Source organism: Phyllostomus discolor, chromosome 1, assembly GCF_004126475.2.
Source record: "Phyllostomus discolor isolate MPI-MPIP mPhyDis1 chromosome 1, mPhyDis1.pri.v3, whole genome shotgun sequence".
NCBI classification, from domain to species: Eukaryota; Metazoa; Chordata; class Mammalia; order Chiroptera; family Phyllostomidae; genus Phyllostomus; species Phyllostomus discolor.
Window position 1 is genome coordinate 13,331,323 of NC_040903.2, and position 22,011 is coordinate 13,353,333.

The following is a 22,011-nucleotide window of genomic DNA, read 5'->3' on the forward strand; positions in this document are numbered from 1 at the left end:
GTTGTAAATCTACCACTGCATCCTGGACATCTCTACCTGTGAATAGCTCCCTCATCTCCAAAACCCAAACTTAGGACCACTCATGACAAAATTACTATTTCTCTTGACTTGTCACATTTGGGGAACAATTCTTCTGACCTATACTCTGGAATTACCTTGAGTCCCCTCTGTTCCATCACTAAGTACAGTCTTACTTTGTAACATCTCTTAAAGGTATTCATTGCTTGAGTCCAGGGGTACAATTCTCGTGCAAACTTACTTCTAATGGGGACTCCTCCAAACAGAGTCTAACCCATCTTCCCACATTCATTCCCACCAACACACTCTTGGAAAGGCAGTGTTCACTTATTCATTGCACAAATATTTGTGAACACCTCATCTATATCGAGACCATGTTCGGTGTTGAAGGTATAAAGAGAAACAAGACAGAACTCAGACCTTCCACTCCAATGAAAGGGAAGAACCTGTAAAGTGTATTATAAAAAATAATGCTGAATTCAATACTTTCAAGATCTCCCAAACTAGAGCTTATGCACCATTTTTATAGGGCAATGTGTTATATTCATGTACCTCAGCAACCAACGCTGGGCACAGAGTATGGGAATAGTCACTGATTACTTGCCGAATAATTCATTGGTCTGCATTTATGGCATAGAATATATATTGTGTATATCACTTTTTCTCCTTCTTTTAGCATTTCACATTGTCTGTCCAATTTGAACTTTTTTAAAAAGTTCAGTATGCTATGACATTAACCATCTAAATTATCTCAAATAGGTTCCATTACAAAGTGCACCGAAGCTGCTGACATCTAAAGAAGCCAGCGGGGCCCAAACTTCCTTTCTCTCTAGTACTGAACTCCAGTTAATTGACCTGACAAAATTACAAGAACCACAGAATAAGACAGCTAATCAGAAAATCAAAATGTATTACTAGGCAAATTAGGCAGGCCTTTATCATGTATACATTCTATTTTCACATTACAAAAATTGTTTTTCCTCATTACTGATCAGCATCCAGACTTTTTTTTTTTTTTGGATTCAAGAGGCTAATAAGAGCTTTTTGCTATTCACAGAAGACTTCACTGGGCATTTTTTTTTTTACATTTGCATATGGCTCCACCCTCATGCCGCTGGACTGGACTTGATGGTCTGAGTGGAGTGACCACTCTGTGAGTTTTAAGACTCTAATGCACAAGATGACACTGAGGCAGAAGGGATACAATGTTCACTTCGAAATGGTTCCACTTCCTTCCCCAAACTGATCCCTTCCTTAAAATCCAAATTGCTTAATTCAATGATAAACCCTCACTGAACACCCTTCTCCCCGCCCCCCCCCCCCGAGTTCTTCTGGACAATGTAATTTTAATAATAAAGATACTGAAATGATACTCCTTTATTTTCTAGCCAGAATTGTGATTTGGGAACCAAAGATTCCAATCTTCTTTTTATTTTAATTTGATTTCACCTCATACCAAAAATACCAAACCAGGTTATTAAACTGTTCTGATTAAAAATTATAATTAAATGAAATATATAATATTTTAAATATCCCCAAGTCATGACATTTACATTAATGTAAATATGTCCATATTATCTAATTAAGATAACTTTGAAAATGTCCCAAACACACACATAAACACGCACACTTTCAGTCAATTGGACATTTTTTCCTAAGTACCCCAATTTTTATAACAACTTATTTCAAGTTTAAAATTGTTCAAGAAAAAAATAGTCAAGAACTAGTAAATGAGCAATTTTGTTTACTCCAATTTAAATGTTGTGTTTGGCTTTTCTGCAATATTACAAGTCTCTATTTGCTTTCAATCACATAATACAATAGCGCCTTAGTTTTATCCCTGGTGTAAACAAACTACAATAATTCCAGTCAAGTCAAAATGACAAAGAACACTTACATTAACTAGTTTTTTCCAATTTCATTAATAAGCCTGGGTGAATGTACACCAAATACAATGGCAGAAATATTGGAGCTTGATAATGTTATAATTAATTTACAAGATCTGATTAAACCACCAACTATTTTAATTCTCCTCTCTACTGGAACCACAAGGAGGAGGAGAGTGTTGTGGGATAGGAGATTAGAATTGTGTCCGTGCCTTGGGGTATGGCGGTAGAGTGGCTGGTTTTCAACTAGTGTGGATCAGTAGGGCTTTAATCACCATTTACAGTCAGGGTTCATCAGAAGGAGTTTAAGCATTCTCATTATCATCCCTATATATGAATGACTTTGAGAGGTGCTCCAAGACCAATTATTTTAGGACAGTTGCTCTTGAACCAAAGAAGAAGATAATGTTATTATTTCAAATTCTCTGTTTTCTTTAACCATGAAAGAATGGGGTGGGAGGGGTGGAAAGTCTGATCTACATCAAGCATACTTTTCTGTGGCAGCCCAACAGACATTCCTACATGTAAACTCGAGTGGACATGGCTCCTAGCCACGGCAATTTTGATTAGTTCACATGAGTTACAACAATCAAACACCCCCGAGAAGGCAATGGATGTGACAAAAAGAACTCTGTTAAACAATTAACGTCACTTTCCATTATTGCTTTGGTCCCAATTTACAAAGGGAATAAATCAAAGTTACTGCAGATGAAGCCCACTGGACTAGGAATATCTGTGTGCTCACAAGTGGCAGGTCACGGAAACACATTAGTCAGTAAAACGACATTGCATGATAACCTTTCAAAGCCTCAGCTCCGCTACTGCTTTCTAGATACTGAACATGACTGTTCTAACAAAAATATACTTATTGGCCTCAAATAAGTTTTTAAAAAGAAAAGCAGCCAGGCGAGAAGGAGAGAGCAGGTCACCAGTTGGGAGGGATGTGCAGCTACACAGACCGAGCTCAGCCTCACAGCCGGCAGCAGAAGGATGGAGTAAGGCACCAACCGGCCAACAGGCATCTCTGCCATTGAGCTCTGGGGCATCCAGCAGCCTATCTCATGGTGGGGGCTAACCTCAGGCTCTCCTTACACAATGCTAGGAAGCTCTTGTTCTTCCAGCCTAAAGAAAGGTCCCTGTGACTGTAACTGTTCGTTCTCTAAGAGCCCTCCAAGAAGAAAGAAAGCACATCAACAAAAACTTACTCAAGGTATAAAGAATTTCCAGAGACAGATGATATGCATACATGAACATGAACAACCCAAATTTAGAATGTGCAGTAACTCCAAAGCAATGGCATACCCTTAGTAAGTGAGAGTTCAGAACAGTCAACAAAATCCGAAGGTTCGTGACTGCTCTTTGGGACTGCTGGGTCCCTATGTGGCCTGCACAAAGTGCACTATAATCCAAAATGGCACTGTTAACGGAAGGTACATTCTTGCCCTTTCAGATGCCCAGAGTCACCTCAAAATTAAAATTTTGGATACAGTATAAAATATTTAGGCTCTCCTCCTCTGTGAGCAATTGGCGAAAGGATCTTCCAACTGGCTACACATCTTGCGGCAGACAGTGCATTCGGTTCATCCAACTGCACACGGAGAGCGAATAAATCCACTAAATGAAGGAGGAGGTGAGGGCCTTTGAAATGCTAACCAACACCTGAGGGAGAAACCCAGAGTGAAACCGACATGTGGTATTCCCAAGATGTCTAAATGCAGGCCATTATGTAAGGACCATGCCCTGCTCACGATAGTAATTTTTTCCACCTCTTGTAGAATTGCAATTACACTCTGTGTCCCTAGATTCTCACACTCGCTTGATCTCTGTTTGATAAAAATAGTTTAATAGCCATTTAATCACAGCTTCATTATCTTAGCTCTCTTAATGCGAATTAGGCCAGGAGAATTCTTGCTTCCTCATTATTCAAATCATCAATAAGAAGGAAACAGTGGGGTCTTCTTACCACTCATTAATCAGTTTCAGTATCTTAAGGTACTGTTTACTCAGGGATCAATCTGTGTGAGAGGTCACTTAACCTCTCTGCGCCTCTATTTTTTTTCTAGATAAAATTTCAGGTTATTATCTGCCTAATTCCTATTACAGAATTTTTCTGCACTCATGATTAATAGGGAGATAAAAAGAGAGGGTAAAGGTCTACAAATTCTTGAAGAGGGTCCTCCATAAACATCGCCAGTGTGCATGCCCATCCTCTTGATTACCAATATTTGAATTTCACTCTTCGAGCACAATCTAACGCCAGCTTTTAGCACTGGGCCAGCTTCCTCCCAAATACCCAGCATGCCTTGGGCTTCCTCCTTGCCCCATCCAGCTGATTTGGAAGCAGCTAATGAAGACAAAATTAACTCCTACTTTAAGTGAGGCCTAATTAAGAAGGGAAATCTGCTACAGTAACATCTGGTAATGTATTCTGATGCCAAATACAAGTGACATTTTTGGATTATCCACTGTTTTGGATTATTTGTTCCACTAGACCCCACCAGGAGTTGAAATAAATAAATGAGAAAGCAACTTTTATGACAGGTTCAGGGGTTCAATCAAATAAGGAATACCACTGATTACAGGAGTCCCTTTCCTGAATGTCCACACATATAATTCTGTACTCAGTTTCATGCACAAAAAGCCCCCCAAAATTTGCATGTATAAATTTTGGTTTTGATGTACATAGTGTGATTCAAGATTTTCAAGAAGCTGAATTCGCGATAAAGAAAGAAATTTCCCTGAAATGAAATAAAAAATAAAAATTTAGACTAGACTACTGAAATAGAATTTGAGGGTTTTAGCTTAAAAAATATTTTAAGCAGAACGGATACCATGTCACTGATTGTTTATTGCCTATGTCCACTCAGTGGTCTGAGCCTTTGCTGAAAAGGTTGTTAAATATTTTGAATACCCGCTTTCAAACAGCTCTCCTTCTCCTTTTCCTCTTTTTTTTCTTTCTCTCCTTGAATGCTCTGCAATCCACTGTGGTTTCTCTTGCTTCTCTTGCACCCAGGCATGGTCTCCCAGGGCGTCTGCCCACCTCCTCACACCCCAAAAGAAAACGGGCAGACTCCCCACAGGACACTGCTATTAAGTTGCTATTTGTACCCATTCAATGGGAAAAGTCCCTAAAGTAACCCACAAGCTTTGTGTTTAGCAAATGGAGTAAAGGGTTTTGAATAAGGGGTAGGCACCTGAAGTTAGGTAAAAAAACGACTCAAGAAATCTGAAGCATGTATGTGCAACAGAAACATAATCGAGATAATAAAGCCCACCTCACATTCCATCATACATGTCTTATAAAAATACTTTTGTATCTACTTATTTCTAACAAATGCCCAAAGAGTTAGCTTATTCCCCAATTTTACTCCCAGGAGAGTTAAGTTAAGCACTTTATGTGACAAGTATTTGCCTGGGGGCTACCAAAGTCATTGGAATTTTACGTTTTTACAGATTTAGTGTCTAGTAGAAAGAATACAGAACTTAATTGCACTGTCTGGGTAACTCCCCATGGACATATAGGCTACTTAAAATATCATATATGTAAATGTATCTATACACAACATACTGTGTCCTTCCGACACACATAAGTTTGCACCTCAAGTGCACATATTTAGAATCTATGCAAATATATTTCAATTTTTTAAGTGCAGTCTCACATATTCAACTGTGGTTGACTGCATAAGTGTAAAATAAGCACATGGGTTTTTCCTTCAATTTATCTACTCTGAGGAGACCAGTGATGACACACTCAACATAATTCCCATAAAAATAAAAAAAAGTAAGAATCAAGTGGAAATAAATATAAGCAAAACTGAGAAATTCTCTCCATAGATATACTTAAACCTATGGAAGCCCATATAATTCCTGTAATATTTATGCTCCTTTTTAAGTATGCAGAAATGTGTGTTCACCTCTATACTTAGGTTCCATTCTAAATTATTAGCTTATGTTGCACACTCATGAGAAAAAGCATGTACTAAACATGTAAGGTTCAGTACCCTGAAGTTCCATGAGCTAAAAGTGTAAAACCAGAGGTTCAAGAGAAAGACCTAAGAAAGTCAGGGTTAATACACTCAAAAGGAGCCATTCCAGGGAGAAAAAAAAGGGAGAGAGAGATGTCTCATGTCTGTTTCTCAAGATGCTCCCCCAAGTTTAAACTAAGAAAGAAACCAGGCACTATGTAAAGAACCCCAGACCAGCAGTCAGAATTGCTCCTGGTTCCACGTGCACCAGTAGCTAGCGGCACGGCCTCCAATGAAATAGTTCAACCCTGGCTGCGCTGTGCAGACCACAATGACACTGCTATAGCTTTCCACCTAGATTTCCTGACTTCACCCTTATCATTTGCTACCCCATCGCAACATAGAACGCTCTATGATTCTGATAAAACCTATGCTATATCTTGGCCTTCTTTTGACCAAACCCGGCTTCCCACATGTCTAAGTGTAAAAGCCAAAATCCTAAGAGTGACCTACTAGACTAGGATGACCTTATAAAATATCATCCAAGCCAGAACACTTCTGAGAGTCGGGGCAGAGGTGCTACAGATAATCCACCACTCAGGGGTTAATCCAGGCTATAACAGGCTAACTGAGATGTATGGTTAGTTATCCTATACTAAGACCCACATCATCTCACCCTGTCAACACCCTCATTCATCCATCTGAATCCTCTCCAATCACTCTGACCTCTTCACGAGCGCACAAAAATGTCAGGCATTCTCCTGACAAAAATGTCAGGCGTTCTCCTGCATTCTCCTACCCCAAGGTCTTTGCACCTGCTGTTTCCCCTTACTAGAAGGTTCTTCTGCCAGATGGCCACACGGCCTGCCCCTCTATCCCCTCATTTACTCAAATGTCATGGTATGTCATGGTCTCAGTGAGACCTTCCCAACTATTCCAGGCACATTCTGTCTGCCATCCTGGTTTATTTTTCCCTTTGACACTTATTTCGGTTACTCAATACACATTTGTGCATGATCTATCTAAAATAGAAATCATGTAACACCTGTCTGACCACTATTAAGACATTTGGAATATAGTAGATGCTTAATAAAAACAAAGAAGGATAATAACTAAAAAGTCTACTCAGTCCTAAAAATCTAATGTGACTTTTTGTTTTCCTTTTGTTGTTGTCGTTGCTGTTTGCCCTGTACATCCCACCTCTTTCCACCTCCGAAAATTTATTTCCTGAATAACGTTAATCTTAAGCTATGATTTAAAATTAGCTTGCATTCATTATCATACAGCAGCTGATAAGTCAGGCAAACAGCCAATATGTTTTTAGTAGGAAAGAAGTAAATATGAATAGCAACAACTACAGAGGAGCTAATTCTGAAATTAGTCCCAGAGCAGAGTCTGAAGTCAATAAAATGTCTACCTTTTATAAAGGGAGGGGTTGTGATGCATCTTGTAAAGGCAGAGATCAACTCATAGCAACTCTGGTGTTCAGGAGGGCACTAGGATGCATCATGAAACACTTAATTTGCAAATATCTCAAAAGAGCCAAGACGATTTATGAAGAGAAAATCATGCCAGACTAACTAACTATCTCTGTCCATGCATCAGGCTCCCTAATCAAGAGAAAACAATTGGTGTAATTTATCTGGACTCGGGTGAGCTTCTTCATTCCATACTGCATAAAACACTCATCTGCAAGCTGCAAATATATAACAGTCTTAGCCAGAAGTTTTTTCAAACTGTGTTCCATGGAACCCAAAACAGCTGTCTAGTACAGTAAGGATTGACTATAAATGCTGTAGAATATAATATATATTCTCCACTTACATAACTGAACTCATACACCAGCAAAATGAGTTTGTATTTAGAAAGCAATGTACACACTCAAATGTGTTATCTTACAAACACATTACAGACCACCACTATATTGAGAAGAAAGGGGAAACAGTTTAAAACCTAGAGTCACCATAGTTTTTTCATCAAAAAACTATGGTAGATTTACACAATGGAATTCTATGCAGCAGAAAGAAAGAAGGAGCTCCTACCCTTTGCAACAGCATGGATGGAACTGGAAAGCATTATGCTAAAAGAAATAAACCAGCGGTGAAAGACAAATACCATATGATCTCACCTTTAACAGGAATCTAATCAACAAAACAAACAAACAAGCAAAATATAACCAAAGACACTGAAACTGAGAACAGGCTGACAATGACCAGAGGGGAGGGAATTTCAGGGGAAAGGGGGAAGGGTCTGCAGGACACAAGGACACATGGACAATAACAAGAGGGGGGTGGAGATGGGAGGGAGGAGGGGAGGGCTGTAGGGGTGGGCTGGGATGGGAGTAAAGGACAGAAAACTGTATTTGAACAACAATTAAAATTTTTAAAAAATTAAACAAAATGCCTAGAGTCACTTACAAATACTCATTTCTTTTTTTTAAGATTTTATTTATTTTTTAGAGAGGGGAAGAGAAGGAGAAAGGGACGGAGAGAAACATCAATGTGTGGTTTCCTCTTGCACACCCCCTACTGGGGACCTGGCCCACAACCCAGGCATGTGCCCTGACTGGGAATCGAACCGGTGACCCTTTGGTTCGCAGGTCCAGACTCAAACCACTGAGCTACACCAGCCAGGACACAAATACTCATTTCAATGAAGCAGAATTTTTCAATCCTTTCAGTAGAAACAAAGTACAAAGATAATGATTAACACCTTAAACCCCCACTTCACTTTTTTCTGATCATTGAAATAGTGTCATAACTGTTACAAGAGATAAATGTTATTTTAATTTACAAAATAGTCAATAGCAGGTGACCTCTATCAAATGTTTCTTATGCGCTGCTGACTTAATTTCTGTCCATGTACTATTTCATTTAAACCACCCCTTAGCCCTATTATTGGCTCCAAACTCATGTGGCTAGCGAGAGGCAGGCAGAGTTGGATATCAAACCAGACCTATCTAATTAAAATCTTGTTCTCACCCCCTTTATATTTTGGAATTTCATGGAAGAAGTTATTAAAACAAAAAGGGGCATGCACACCAACTACCCTAATCTATATTCTTATCAGCTAATTATCATCAGATTAAAAACTAAGGTTGGGCCATTCAATTCCATCCCATGAAGCAGAATTGGTCTTCCATGTAGAAAGAGGAGGTTGCTTTTAGATTGTTTCTCACTGTTTATTGCTGACCCAATGCTACTGTGTAGCCTAGCTTTAGTCCTACTGTTAGTGACTTGTTCTTCTATTAGAATATTCCTCCCTCTCCCCTTCATTTGTTTAGATTATACCCCTACCTCAAAGCCTACTTTAAGTGTGCCCTTTTCAGTGGAATGTTTTTAAACAAATCCAACTCACACTGTATCGTCAAGCTCCTGAAGGGTTTGTGTGAACAACCTGGATCCCTGGACAGAAATACAAATTTCTGAGCCCTCCTGCAGAACACAAAATCACAATCTCGAGATCAGAGTTTTATAACTTCAGTAATATTGACATTTTGGGCTACAAAATTCTTTGCAGTGGGGGGTTGTCCTGTGCATTGGGAGATGTTTTATAGCATCCCTGGCTTCTATCTATTAAATGCCAGCAGCACCTCCCCAGTTATGATAACGAAAAATGTCTACACTTATTGCCAAATAATTGCTGGAAAGCAGAACTGCCCCCAGTGGAGAATTGATTGCTAGAGAAATAGCCCAGGATTCTGAAGTTTTGATAAACAGCCAACTGATTCTAATAATCATGTACGTTTGGGCCTGTTGCTGTTGTGTGGCTATTGAATAGTGTGTAAATCACATTGGAATTTATAATTTCCTGTATGCTAGATTTATCCCCTCTAACACATGCAATTCTAACAACTCTTAATAGTTATTAGTAACATTTTTATTTATTCTGTGTGAATTCTTATCCCCTATATTTTATATGAATGTGCTTAGATGCTTCATGGTCTATGCTTCCTTGTTGATTACAGCTCATTGTTTATTAACTTTGTAAATTTCTTTTTGATTAGTCATATGATATTTCATTCTTTCTATTGCCAATCATTTTCTTCTTCCTTCAACATTTTCTGACCATCATCATGATCATAAAGATCATTTTGGTTTTGTGGTCTACTTGATTACACAGACCATGTTTAAGGATTCTCAAGAATTTTCTTCTATATAGTTTCACAGAATTCTTAAACATCTCTAGGCTTCTTCAGATTTTTTCACAACTCAGAAAGGCCATACAAGCCTTATAAGATGTTTATGTTGTTATGAAAGTGGCAGTGAGGCACAATATAGACAGTGAAATTAGAATGCCTGAAGTTTGGATACAGAGTTCATCCCTTACAAGGTGTGTGCCCTCCAGCAACTTACCTAACCTTTCTGTGTCTCCAATTTCATGTCTGAGAAGTATGTTATAATAATAAGATTTACACTGTAAGGTTATTTCAAAAATCAACTGAACTAATTCATATAAATAGTGTAGATCAGTACCTGGTGTATAGTGAGGACTGCGTTTGCTATTATTAATATCATCATGATTACATTATTGTTTTCATGCACTAGATTTTTGCTAAAAATAAGTGAAATAAAATATGGATTTGTTGAAAATAACCCCATAATGGAGGAAAATGTTAAAGTAGACTTCAAGATGGGGATAAGATATGAATAAATGAAAGGGAAATGGAAAAACATGCTTCCTCTTTTAAAGGAAGCCTACACAATATGGAGATTTTAAGTATCATTAAAATTATTAAATACATGAATGCTCAGAAATCCTTCCAAGATGTATGAAGGTCATCACCTACCTGTTACTTGCTAGGGCTGATGTGTTAGAATTAAGGGCACGGTTTGACATAATCACTAGTGGCTTGCAGGTTTATGGCATGGGGCAATCACCAGAAATCCATACCAAGATGAACTATGACATCAACACTCCACACACCCTTCACTCCTGCACACACTTGCAGACCTGTACCATATTTATTGCATATTTATGCAGATATAGATATATTACTACTTACACATATTGACTGAGTGCTTACTATGTGCTATAATTTGTCTTCTGGGGAATTAATTTTAGTTTGGAGGAGAAAGAATAGCAGAAAATAAACAAATGAGCCCTTTTCTATAAATGCACATACATATATACCATATTTTGTCATGTATAATGTGCACCTACATTTCTGTGTGCTTGATATATGGGATTATTATACACATGGTATATAATCATTATACCCATGTATAATGCACATCCTTATTTTTCCCTCAAAAATTTGGGCAAAAAAGTGCACATTATACATGGAAAAATATGGTAGATATATATAAAGAGAAATGGACAGAATATATAATATATCCATATAGAGAGAGAAAATATAGAGTTTACAGAGTACATATGCATATATACACATAAAGAGAAGATATATGCAAAGAGATTACACAGTTTAGATAGATAGATAGAAGATATATTTAGAATATCACACACACACACCTATGTGAAAGAGAAATAGTGTGTGTATGTGTGTGTGTGTGTGTGTGTACATGCATATATACCCAAGGAATGAGAGGCAGCATCTGAGAATATTTAATGAACATTTCACGTGGGCATTGATCGATGAGCACTGTGGCATCAAGACTTCAGAAAGGAGGCATACTGTAAATGACTCATAAAGTTTTATGGTTGCCAATTAGGAGATATTAACCCTGGACATAAGCAATATTTTTAGAATGACTCTATAAGAAATATAAGAATTTCCCATTTCAATCAATAAATTCTCTATAAGAGAGTAAATTCTCTGCCCCCAAGAAGTGCTCAGCAGACACCATCACAGAAGCAAACGCTATTTGTTGGTAAAGACTTAGCACCATGAGATACATGTGCCCACTGTGCAGCTGCAGATCCCTGGCACCCAGACCCGATTTACGTGGTGCAGATGCCAAGGTACAGATGATGTCAAATGATCTGATTCCTGCGCTTCTCTGGCAATGGCACTAAAGTGAGAGGACACTGCCTCGAGATGGTTACCAGCTCTTCAGAGGCAAGGCTGTGCTGCCTGTGGGGCTGTCTAGGGTGAAGGAAATCAAAGTGGGCTTCCTGATAATCCTCTTTGCTGCTCCTGGCCCTTTCCCCAAGAGAATCGGGGCCATTTAGAGCCTGGGATTGGGCCTCGGCCTCCTTGAGCAAATTTCATTTTCCACTAAGTGTTCTGCACAGAGTAGTGGGTTGTCAATACTTGCCAAACAAGTACAATATAAAAAATTTTTCTCCCAGTGAGTTTGTATCTAAGTATGCCACGTGGGTTAGGTTTCCCAAGCATCTGAGTAAGTCTGCAATCTCCTAGGGTTTAGACACTAAGATTCTTTTAATGCCAAACTGAGAGTACCCCTTGTGAAGACTCTTTAAATACTTTACACTGCAGCGTCACTTACAATTATCAGTGGTTTCTATGCCTATGCGGTGAGTATGCACAGTTGGGCACCGTTTGACATTTGGTTAGCCAAAGTGGCTACTACCACTGACGCACAATTTTTTTAAAGTGACTGATAACTGTATTTAAAAGACACATGTGCTTAAAATAAAGTTTAAAAAAAAGACACATGTGCCTATCACAATATGGGAAACGACAAAAGAAGTACAAAGCGAAGTGAACAAAAATTCAAGACTCACAGAATGACAAGAGGATAAAACAAATCCCATCGCGAGAGGCTGTAGTACCAGAAACACCCACAGTGAGAGCCAGAGGAGAGGCAGCTCGTCCAACCACATGACTTTGGAGATGAGAAGACTGATGGCCAAAGAGTTAAACTTTCTTCACACCAATAACTAACTGATCAAAACATGTATTTGTTTGGATTCTATGGGCTCCTTAGTTTCTCTATGACAGCACGTTGCTTCCCAGGAGAATGGAAGTAAAAAATAGCAAGGATGCTTTCTCATACGCTGGCCATTTTTCTTCTTGAAGCCTGAATGCTGCTTGAAATACTGCGAATGAGAAGTTGCCAGTGCAGACCTGAATAGACATGTGGGACGTGAGCTTCCTGGGAACATGAATCACGATCTGTATGTCAAACTGAGTGTCAAAAACATGTTAACGAGTATTTAATGAGTACCTACTGTATACCAGGCATTCTTGACACTGGGGAAATAGCAATAAACAAAATAGTTAAAAACTCGTACCCTCAACGAGCTGATTCTACCAGCAGAAGACAGATGCTTAACAAATTAACTTACTATAAACAAAAAAAAAACTACTCTGAGGGATAAATAAATGTATAAAGCAATCAGAACTCTACTTTTATTTAAGGAAAGCTTAATTTTTATTAAAAAATCACATTTATGAAAGCAGGGCATGGTTATTTTTCCCAGAAGTTTCATACCGGGATAACTTAGGGACACTTAAGTCTGTGAAACTGTTGAAAATATGATCGTTAGTACAAAGACTTGACAAAAAGAAGTTTCCTGCTGACGGCCTTTCACACAAAGTGGGGGATGTCGGTAAAGCTGTCAGTCTCAACTTTGGCTATGTGTTTGAATCATGTGAGCATTTAAAAAATGTTTATGCTTGCCCCCTACTCACCCCAGAGCAATGAAATCGGTCTTTTGGGAGGTGGGGGTTGCTATTTTTAAATGCTACTTACATGGTGGGAATCTAACAAGAACCAGGATTGAGAATTATTCCTTTAAAAGATTGATAGAGCCTTTGAGGGAAGATGAAATACCATATTTTGCCACATATAATGCACACTTTTTTGCCCAAATTTCTTAAGGAAAAATAAGGGTGCGTGTTATACTTCGGCAGTACTGGCACATAAAATTTGTTGTACCTTGTATCTGTTCTTGTGTTTTGTAATTATTTGCCACATAAAATTTCTTGTACCATATGTTCAAAAATAAATGCTAAAATTCCTTTGTAATACAAAAACCAAGTATCTAAATATAAATAAATAAACAGAATTAAAACATTAAAACAAAAGATTATTTTTTCCTGAAAGTGTGGGCCAAAAACATGGGTGTGACCTCTGCATGGCAAAGTACGGTATTTGCTACGATCTGTTGCGTGGGCTGATGCAGAGAAGACTTTGCCATCAGTGCAGCCCAGAGTCCCACATCATGGTGCCTGGAACCCCTCGCTTTTTCCACAGACGGTGAACGCTTCACCTTCACCGAGTGCATATCAAGTCTGGTTCTTTTGCTAAGGGGCTATCTTTTTTGGGGCCCAGTTCTCACCTCAGTTACCCACTTGCACTTTCGGCTAGGAGCTTTGACCTTTGAACCCCTTGGCTAGTTCTTATCAGTGCTAGACCCCTCTTTGGCACCCATAAGTCCATCAAATAGATCTCTTTGATATGTGGTCAGGACAGTCATCAGACAAGAGCCTATTACTATGACTGCTGCCACCATATTGGATTCCTTTCAAAAACAAAACAAAAAACCCCACCATCACAGGTTACAATAGGGTGGTCTCTGACTATAGACTGAGTAGGCTGTGAAAAGCTTAAGTCTGGAAGTAAAAGTCACCCAGGAGAACTCACACAGTAACATGCCACATCCATGAAAATGATGCTATAAGATGTATGTCATTAAAAAGAAACATACCCATTAAATAAACCCAAGAAATTTAGGAAACTGGACTTATTCAACCCATGATCGATGCATGTATACTGGAAAACATCAGAAAGAATAACACCAAACTATTACGAGAAGTGAAATTTCAGATGACTTTAATTTGCCTTTTTTCTAACCTTCCTACAATAAGCAGTTTGTACTTATTATATAAAAATATAAAAATAAAAATCATGAGCAGGGCATGATGCAAGGACAAGAGAAAAGCTTAAGTGTGATTAAATGATTGATCAAGGTCAATGCAGGTCCACTCGACTCCGGGGCCTGGCACAGCACCCGCCTTCCTCGGGCCTTCAACTCTCATCTGTGAGAGGCAGCATGGAATCTGCCGTGTCTATCCCTTAAGGTTACTGGAAGTAAAAATAGCAAAATACCCACGTGCTTTGAGGAAGAGCAAGAAGCCTCATATAACAATGTAGTGCTAAAGACATATGCATCCCAGAGAACAATCATCCAAAAAATATTGACTAAATTTGTACTAAAATAGTTGAATATGTAAATTTATTTCTTCCTCACACCTCACAATTCAAGCAGAGTATAACAGCATTTTTAAAAGATTTCATTTATTTATTCTCAGAGAGAAAAGAAAGGCAGAAAAAAGAAAGGTATAACACTAACATGAGAGAGAAACATCAGTTGGATGCCTTTCATATACCCCGCACTGGGGACCTGGCTCGCAACCCAGGCACATGCCCTGACTGGGAATCAAACTGGAGACTCTTCGATTCACAGGCTGGTACTCAGTCCACTGAGCCATACCAGCCAGGACTATAACGACCTTTATAAGAGCTATGACACAACGTGTCTGAGACTCTACAGCGAAGCCATGAACGGAGAAACCATTCATGCCTTGTCCCTGGAATCCTTGTTGCCCTGGTGACATCATTGGTTGTAGACAAACTTTTTAGGTGTGTGTGCTGTGATAGGGTCAGCCAGCTGCAATCTGTTCAGGGCTGAAACTCCTGGTGCTGTCAGCTAAGGGTGGTGCTAGGGTAGACCTTTTCACTTCCAGGCACAATATGAAAACACCTGTCTTTAGCAATTGGTAGGAAAATAGTTCTGGGTCATTACAGTGCTCAACTTGTCCCTGGAAGCACATGGGGTCGTTCAATATTCCTGAAACATTAACCAAGCTCTCTTATTTTCCTTCTGTTCTTATTGATGTCATGCCCAGTGTGAATATTTCCAAAGTAGCAGATTAAAAATCTTGCAGGATTTGGCCTGAGAAGAATGGAGTTCAAGTCCTAATTCTGTATACTTGGGAAAGGCATTTGGACCCTGATAGAAGTGACGTCACTGCTGTCAACTGTAAAATGGAGATGTTTGCATCACAACATTGTGATAAGAATGAACTTAAGAGAGGATCCAGAAACACATGAAAAGATGCTCAATATCACTAGCTATCAGAGAGGTGCAAATTAAAATGACAATGAGATACCACTTTACACCAGTCAGAATGGCCATCATAAACAAAGCAACAAACAACAAGTGTTGGAGAGGTTGTGGAGAAAAGGGGACCCTAGTACACTGTTGGGGGGATTGCAGCCACTATGGAAAACAGTATGGAATTTCCTCAGAAAACTAAAAATGGATCTGCCTTTTGACCCTGCAATTTCACTGCTAGGATTATATCCTAAGGACCCTGAAACACCAATCCAAAAGAATGTATGCACCCCAGTGTTCATAGCAGCACAATTTACAATAGGTAGGTGCTGGAAGCAACCTAGGTGTCCATCAGTAAATGAGTGGATCAAAAAACTGCAGTACATTTACACAATGGAATTCTATGCAGCAGAAAGAAAGAAGGAGCTCCTACCCTTTGCAACAGCATGAATGGAGCTGGAAAGCATTATGCTAAGCGAAATAAGCCAGGCAGTGAAAGACAAATACCATAGGATCTCACCTTTGACAGGAACCTAAACAACAAAACAAAGAAACAAGCAAAATATAACCAAAGACACTGAAATAAAGAACAGACTGACAGAGTTCAGAGGGGAGAGGAGAGGGAATTTCAGGGGAATTTCAGGGGAATTTCAGGGGAAAAGGGGAAGGGTTTATAGGAACGAGTATAAGGACACATGGATAAAAACTAGGGGTGGGTGGAAATGGGAGGGAGGAAGGGAGGGCTGGGTGGGTGGGTTGGGATGGGAGTAAAAGACAGAAAATTGTATTACAACAACAATTTAAATAAAATTTTAAAAAAGAATGAACTTAAGTGGTGGCCATAAAGGGCACCATAAAATACCATGTAAGTATTTCCTACTATTTCTCTAATGACATCATTGTTTAAAAATCATTTTTAAAATGTTATTGTCAATAAAATAGCAAAACTAAAGAGGAAATCCCAAGAAACCCTGCATGATTAGGACTTAATCTATTACCTAAGATGAGCCATTTCACAATCTTTACCCTGATTAAATAGCCTTTCCACTTCTATAGTCAATTGGGTTTAGTAATTGGTAATACCTTACAGATATTGCCTTCAATTTGGGGTAGCTGGACTAGTGCAAAAATATCAGTTGGCACTAGGTCATAGGAAACACAAACAGGGAATATATAAGAGAAAAAAGTTTGAAGATGATAGGTGAGAAATTAATTCATTTTACTTAAAAATAAGGCTAGATCAAATAGACTCTTTAGTAAACATAGAAGACATTTTACTTAAATCCTTTATAATACACTTTTTAAAAAGAGAAAAGAAGTCCTCAGTACATATTTAAACTGTTTGAAGTCCATGGCCATGTTTTATTTGGCTTTGTTCATTTATTCCTTCTTTATTTTTTTAGTCACTTGAACATTGAGAAAATCTCTTCTGGACGACGGGTGTCTCAGTCACACAGCCCAGTCCCCGCCCTCATGATGTTTGCAGCCTCGCCACCCTGCAGCCATTGCGGTATAATTACCATATTTTGCTGTGTACAATGTGCACTTTTTTTGCCCAGATCTTTGAGGGAAAAATAAGGATGCACATTATACATGGGTAGCGCTAATTCCATATCTACATACATGTTTTTAATTCTTTTATTTACATCTATGCACTAAAAATGTAACTCCAGAAAGCAATAATGATATCCATATGCAAAATAATACCCTGGAATATGAGAATCAGATTTGTTTCTAAATGTAAATTTTTAAAAATTGAGTTAAAAAATGAAAAAAAAAAAGATTTTTTTCCTGAAAGTTTGGGCCAAAAATGTGGTTGTGCATTATACATGGTAAAATAAGTGAAGGAAAAAAATAGACTTAAAAATAAAAATTTGGGGAAAAAAGTGAAAATCAGGAAAGGGAATTAGAAGAATAGAGTAATCCATAATTTAATCATTACTTTTAGTTGGAAATGAAATACTCTTTTCGTATTATACTCTTCATTTGAGCTGTGGGCCTCGGAAAATAGTTACTATCTTTGAAATATGAAGTAAAGTTTAATCACCTCTCACAACTCTTCAATTGCCCCCTATTCTTAAGTATTGCCAGGATCTTCTTTAGGAGCTACGACAGTAATAAAACATTAGAGGAGAAACAGTTTTCTTTGAGCTTCAATGACAGTATTATTGCCATTAAGCCTACATAAAATCAAACCACAAGCTACCATGGAACTAGAAAGTAAACTTCTGTTTTGACAGAAACTGTCAATTTCTGAAAAGTACAAACATGACAAGATACAGCCTCCTTCTAGCAGATACTACAATGGCTACATGCTTTTTAATGAGTGAATCTTTAATCTTGAAAAAGTAAGGTTGCTCTAAAATTGAACTTATTTCAAGATAAAGGCCAAGTGAAAAAAAAATCTAGGTTGAAAAATAAAAAGGAATAATAATCTTTGAGCTCTTGCTTCTTGCTACAGCTGATTTTTAGCACTTTTCAGTGCTATTTCCTTTATCTTAATAATGCTTTGAAATAGCTCTTATATCACCATTTCACAGATGAAGAGACTGAGGCTCGCAGAGGTTAAGAAACTGACCAAAGGTCACATAACATGTCAGAGTAGAAATCCGAACCCAGGTCCTCCCCTCTCTTCAGTGCCCCTAACTTTTCCAAAGCATTTTCCCAGTGGCAGGATCCAAACCTCATGTCTCCATCGGTGTTCATTTAAATGTAATTGTTAATTGTATTTGCAAGATCTCTTTGGGGCATAAACACAGCTCACTGAATATTCTTCTAGGGAAAAAAAAATAGTCACGTGTTTTGTTGCTTCTAATGAGTTGCTGCAGTTCAGACGTTTCCATTACATCCTGACAATTAAGTTGCTAATAAGCTGAGGAACCACTAATGGACTTATCCATCTCACAAATTCAAGATCTAGCAAGCGCCCACCCTGGAACACAATTTCCATCGTGGGACCAAAAATTATTCAAAAATTTCGATCCACTCAGTGATTAGATTTGCTTTGGGTAAACTGCATATTGTTCCTGCACTTGAAATGAAGTTCTGATTGGGAACACACACCTACACATGCTCACACACATGTTGGTAACACCATGTGTCCATGCAACTAATAGCCCTATCAAAACCAATGATAAGATACTGTTATGTTGGGGCCGGTGCAATGGCAGTGGACCCAATATAAAACATACATGGTAATGGAAACCACAGAATCTTAGGAATGTAGTCAATTTCGTGGAGTATCAAAAGGTCACTCTATTCAATGTATACTTGAGACTGAGCACAACATTGCAAAAACCACATGAAGGCAAACGATCTTATTGGTTGTCCAGGATTCAACAATTACTGAATACAGAAGGTAATTTACTGATTACCAAATAAATGCTTTTCCTGTGTTGAGCCTTGTATTTGGCTCACTAAGTTCTTATACAGAAGTTAACACTGTGAAAGCATTCGTAATATGTCAACATGTTAACGGCTCTGTCCAAGCTTCGGTAAGAGTGAACTTGCATGCTTCCATGTTCCACTAGTAACACTAAAGTTTTCAGAAATTATGCTATCTGTTCAAACTTTTGCTGTATGGTTTGTCTTACAGGGGCCACTTCAAAACAAACATATTAAGTACACTAAATCTGGTGCTTCTCAAAGAGTAATGTACATACAAATCACTTGAGGATGCTGGTAGTACGTAGATTCTGATTCAGGGAGTCTGGAATGGGGTCTGAGATTCTGCATCTCTAACAACCTCCCGGATGATGCTAAGCTGCTGGCCCATGGAGTAGGAAGACCACAGTTTTCTTTATTTTTTCATCAAACTCAGCACATTTTCCCTGGTACTTGTCCCCATCGTGCAAGACAGAAAAATTCTGTTTAATTACAACCAATCTCCACTAAAAAGGCATGCCATATGTTTGGAATAAAGACTTCAATTTTTATATCACTTCGCTCATTTTAGCTCAGGTTGCAAACCTGAGGTCTTCAGGCCAGAACTAGTCGGGACATATGTTTTGTTTGGATAACATGATATTTTCCTAGAAAAGGTTTTAGACATTATTAGAGTAGTTAATGATATTTACTAAACTGAAGATTTCATCTGAATTTTTGTTTCTCCAAAACAAATCAGATCAGAAGATTTGAGGAGCAGCTGATCATTCCACACAGGAGATGCCCTCTCCTCTCTCCTCCACTCCGTATAGCCTTGCTAGACACTGATTTCCGTGGCCATCCTCACTGTGCTTCCCGTCGGCTTGGAGTCACTCTCTACCCTGATCTTCCTTCTTTCTTGCCCCCCTCCCCGGCCCGTTTTTTCTACCTCCTCATTATGGTATCTCCAATATAAAATGCTTTCCCCATATTTTTTTCCTCATAAAAATTCTAAGTATAGCTTAAGATCCTGTTTGATTTTTTCTGCCCCATTAAATATTACTTAAGCACACCAGCTTAACTCTTTTAACATGTTCTTCCCACTTCACACCATGTTTTATGCTTTTGTATAAAACCTAGTTCTTTATCTTTTCATAAGCACATTTTTATCAGCCTTTATCTATGTAGTAAAATAGACATGTACAAGATGCATGACTCAGATTCACATGTGTGTGTCTGTGTGTGCATCTGTACATCAATTACCTCGCCTTTCAACTAGACTGTCAATCATTGGGGCCTGTACGATGTGCCGTGCTGTTTGCGGGTTAACGGGATGATTTGCATGAAGTCATTACAAGGAAAATTATTTGCTGATTTTTCTCCTGAAGCTGTGATAGTTCACCTTTCACAGATTTTTCATTTTGTATAAGGGATTTGTAAAGAATATATTTCTTTTCTATTAAGCATCTAGCACTTAGAATATTGGTTTTCTTTATTAGAGGCTTTTGGTTACAGAAAGTAAAGACACAGTCAAAACTTTTAACTGTTTAAAACTTCATAGCTTGATTAAAGGTTAAGTACAGAAAGAAGGGATCATTTTTAGGGAAAGGTGTTTGCTAAAACATCTCTTAGATCAGGGGAAGTGAAAAGTACAGAAAAAAGAAGGGTGGTACAGAAAATTCAGCATAAAAGTAATATTGACTTTAGGGTCACAATACTTTATATGCTCTATTACAATGGGCCAAAGAATTATTATTTATTAAACAGGTAAAAAAATATTTTCTAAGATACAGCTACTATGCTGCTTTAGAAAAAAAAATAAATACATGTTGATGGGAAGTGTGTAGATAACCTCAAATCTGGGAGCCAGCAATGTTCCCATGTCTGAACCTGATGAGTGTTCAGCTACGATGCACTTTCAGTGACGATAATGAGGAGGGATTTCTGCAGGAAGTTCTTACATTGGCCTGAAATGATCCCTGCTCCTATTTAACCCTCACCAAGAATATTAAGGTAATAATACCTGCCTTATAGCTCTTACACAGAAGGAGATATATATCTCTATATGTATACATACAGATATATGTATCTATATATACACACATAGATATATGTATATATGTATATGTATATATGCATGCATATATCTATACATATCTATATGTATCTATACATATAGATACATATAGATATGTATCTATGCACATGTATGCATATATATCTATATGCATATACACATATACATATCTATATGTATAGATATGTATATCTATATACATATACACATATACATGCATATAGATATATATACATATATAGATATATCTCTCATTTTGTAAAGTATATGATTTTCTAACCATAATACTGTACACCTGAAACTAATACAAAATAATGTTGAATGGAATGGAAAACTGACACAAACTTGATAAATGCTGACAGCATTTGAAAATTATTTGACAAATCAATCATTTAATATTTGGGGGGTCCTTTCCATGTGTGAAGTATCACACAGAAAGTATGAGCCACCTGAAGAGGTCATACAATGAAGCAGCTAAAGGTATAATAGGATCCGGAGTCAGACTGCGTGGGCATGAATGCGAGCTCTGCCCTGGACCAGGGCTGGGGACCTAGGCCAAGCTACTGAACTTTTCTGGTACTCAATCACCCATCTATAGTGAAGATAATTATAAAATATCTGCCTCAAGGTTGCTGTAAAGATGAAATTAATTACATATATACAGTGCTTAAAATACTGTTTGGCACATAGGGGCCTTCAATAGAATTACCTACAG

At 38.1% G+C, this 22,011-nt stretch overlaps 1 protein-coding gene across 6 annotated transcripts in view; it reads right to left on the reverse strand.

The window, feature by feature from the left end:
• PPARGC1A (PPARG coactivator 1 alpha) overlaps positions 1 to 22,011 on the reverse strand; it is a 632,304-nt gene that overhangs the window by 41,851 nt on the left and 568,442 nt on the right. The gene's annotated exons all lie outside the window — the stretch shown is intronic.